Source organism: Propithecus coquereli, unplaced genomic scaffold, assembly GCF_000956105.1.
Source record: "Propithecus coquereli isolate 6110/MARCELLA unplaced genomic scaffold, Pcoq_1.0 Scaffold142, whole genome shotgun sequence".
Classification (NCBI taxonomy): Eukaryota; Metazoa; Chordata; class Mammalia; order Primates; family Indriidae; genus Propithecus; species Propithecus coquereli.
Window position 1 is genome coordinate 4124030 of NW_012138525.1, and position 3086 is coordinate 4127115.

The 3086-nt window shown below is 57.2% G+C and overlaps 1 protein-coding gene across 1 annotated transcript in view; it reads right to left on the minus strand.

Moving 5' to 3' along the window:
• The window catches only part of FAM73B (family with sequence similarity 73, member B), a 25069-nt gene extending 22428 nt beyond the window's left edge, over positions 1-2641 (minus strand). The window contains exon 1 of the mRNA XM_012639795.1: positions 2484-2641. The gene's annotated coding sequence lies outside the window, so the exon portion shown is untranslated. The remainder of the gene's footprint in view (positions 1-2483) is intronic.
• Between the last annotated feature and the right edge of the window lie 445 nt (positions 2642-3086).

Sequence of the window (3086 nt, forward strand, 5' to 3'; positions counted from 1 at the left end):
CCAGCGGCGGCTGAATGCCCCACAGACCCTCTACCCACCATGAGCCCTGGAGTGGAAACAGTTCTGGCTTGCTGGCTCAAGAAGCTGCAGGGCCTGGGAGATAGACAGATCACTCTCAAACTTGGAGCTTTATGTCACATTTTCTCAACCTTTTTAAACCACTGGGCCATTTGCTAAACAAAAATCTCAGGCCCCAGACTGAGAATCTTTTTTTTTTTCCACCTCCCACAAAGCCAAGAATGTTTTATTTCCTGTGGATTGTATTATGAAAACAGCAGTGCATTTCCCCAGATAATAACAGCTACTATGCTTTATCTGTGTATTTCGTGTTGAGTTCTTTACATACATTTTCTCACCGAATCATTACAATTCTGTGAAGTAGATGCCTTCCTCCCTAGCCCTACCCCCAATTTCCAGTGAGGAAACTGAGTCTCAGGGAGGCTGTCAGGAGTCCACAGTGACACAGCTGGTATGTGGTGGGGTGAGGATTTGGACCAAAGTTTATCGGACTCTAGACTCTGTGCTCAACGCAACCCTTTGGCAACATTTGACACAGAGCAAGAAGCAGCAGTCCCAGCAGAACCGCGCAGTACAAGGGCAGAGCACCACTGCCACATACTCCATTGCCCCATTCCATGGCCAGGGAATAAGTGGCTTGATCACACATAGCCTAGACTCCAAGACCCTGCAGGGTGTTCCCCAACTGCCAGCACCAAGCCTAAGGATGCCTTCAAGGTCTCCTGGGACCTCAAGTGGAAGGAACATGCAGGCCAGGACAGACCCTGTCTTCCTGGGATGGCAGCCAAAGTCGCTGAGCCAGCACAAGAAACAGCTTATCCCCAGTGAGTGAGAAGGACAGACGATCCTATCAATCTAGCTCTAGGGCTGAGGGGTGTGTGTCAGAGAAGGGGCAGGCAGAGTAATGATCTAGGGCTAAGGGAACTGCCATGTTGCCAGGACTAGAAGACATCCTGCCAGGAGGCTAGGAATTGAGCTACATGACCTCCAGTGGTCAGGGCCCAAGTTAATACCATAAGTCACTCTTCCGACCCCCCACCCCCGCCACTCTCCCGACTCCAGCCCAGCTCGGGCTTCAGGATGAGGGAAGACAAGAACTTCAGAGGATCAGCAGCTACTATTTCCCAAGCACTTACTCCAGGCCAGACTTGGAACGGGCTCTCCCCTAAAAGATTGCAGTCTAGCCACTCACAGAACCTCACGATGACCCATGTTTATCTCAAGGATGGGGAAACCACATGGCTCTGAGAGCAGAGCAACCTGCCCGAGGTCACTGAGCAAGCGGCCAAGCTGGGATGTGACCCCAGCTCTGGAGGATCCCAAGGCTATAGTGGTGTTCCCCGGTCGCTGCCTACAACTGCCACTGCCCTCTCCTGGCCATACCTGCAGGACTTCTGGGTCCCCACATGAAAAGCCCACGTGGAGTTACAAAGATGAGCCTGGACACATGCTCCAAGAGAGAGACAGGGCTGGGAGAGGGGTACTGAGGCCTGGTTTTCACAGCAGAGTCCAAGGCATCCCTGCTGTCTTCACTGAGAGGAAGAATGGCAGGTGCGAGGTAACACCACCAGCCCCCAAGACTGTTTCACTCCAAAGATGGATCCAATCCAGCCCCCCCATACCCTGTCCATCTTCCTGGCACGACGCAGGGTCTCCACCTCTTCTCCACAATAAAAGCCTGTGGCAATGCTTCCCACCAAGCAAATACTTCTAATGCTGTGCAGCGCCTGGCCCCACCTGTGCAGCCACTTCTCCTGCCCTACAACCTCAAGTGGACACCTCCTCATTGCATCCCCACCACAGCATTTACAACCTGTGCATTTACAACTCTCGGTCTGGATGCCCAGGCTTTCCATCCCAGGCAATCCTCCCCGTCCCTAGATGACCCAACTAATGACTGTGGCCTGAGCACTCCCTCGTTTCGCCTTGACCCCAGCAATGTCCCCGGCCAGGCACTTCCCTGGGCCTTCGCCGCCCAGTCGCCTGTTCATCCCATCCTGGACACCTCACCCGTCCCACTCGCTGGGCATTGGGCATTCCCCCAAGTTCCTCATCCCACCCCGGACATCTCGCTGTGCAGCGCCGGGTCAGGCCCCTTCCTCTCTTGCCCCGACCCCGTAACATCCTTAAGGATCACCCAAGTACCTCTGACACTGCCCACAGCCAGCACACGTGCTCCTTCCACCCCGGGTACTTTCCCAGCCGGGGTTCGGGTACCTGCGCTCATGCTCCAAGCCTCGCAACGTTCCAGGCCGGGGCATCTCCTCCCGGATCCACGTACCTTCTCATTCCGCCCCCAAGAAAGGCATCCTCGCGCGCCGCCCTCAGCCCAGGCAGCTACTTATTCCAACCCAGGCACTTTCTGGGTCCAGCTGGGCCCGGACATCTACGCCCGCCCAGGCCCCTGCGCAAACCTCGGTCCCAGGCCCCGCCGCCTGGGGGGCTCAGCCCCGGCCGCCACTCACCCGGGATCCCATCGCTGCGGAAGGACAGCGTCTCCTTCCCCCGCGACCGCGCAACCAAACCCGTGGCCGCTGAGGGGCGTGGCCTTGCGCCGGGCCTACCCTTCTCTGGCCAATGAGCGTCGCCGAACCGCTCTGTGCCTCTACCGCCTCTGGCTAATCGGGCTGGCCCCGTGACCAACCTGCCCCGCCCCCTAGTGCGGTTGAGGCGCGGAAGTGGTCTCTCGTCTTCTACGATTGGCCATGGGGATTAGATTGACACGAGCGGCTGGTGGGGCGGGGCCGCTCTTAAAGAGGCTGAGGTGAGGCAGTCAGGCCTCCAAGGGGCTTTCTGAAAGGAAACTTGGCGGTGTGAGCCATCACCTTTGCCTCCCCTACCCCTAACGATTCCCACACGGACAAATCCTTCCCGCTCTCCAAGCGCCCATTTTCAGATGCCTCGGCCTCTGACTTCCTACAGCATCCTCTCAAACAGTTACCATTCTCCTCCGTGTTCTGGAGTTGGCAAAAGCGCTGGGTCGCCCCTACCAGACACTGTTTCCCCGAGAGCCGGAGTCCAGGGCGTTCGAGTCTGACCACCGAGCAGTGCCCGACACCAAATACCCC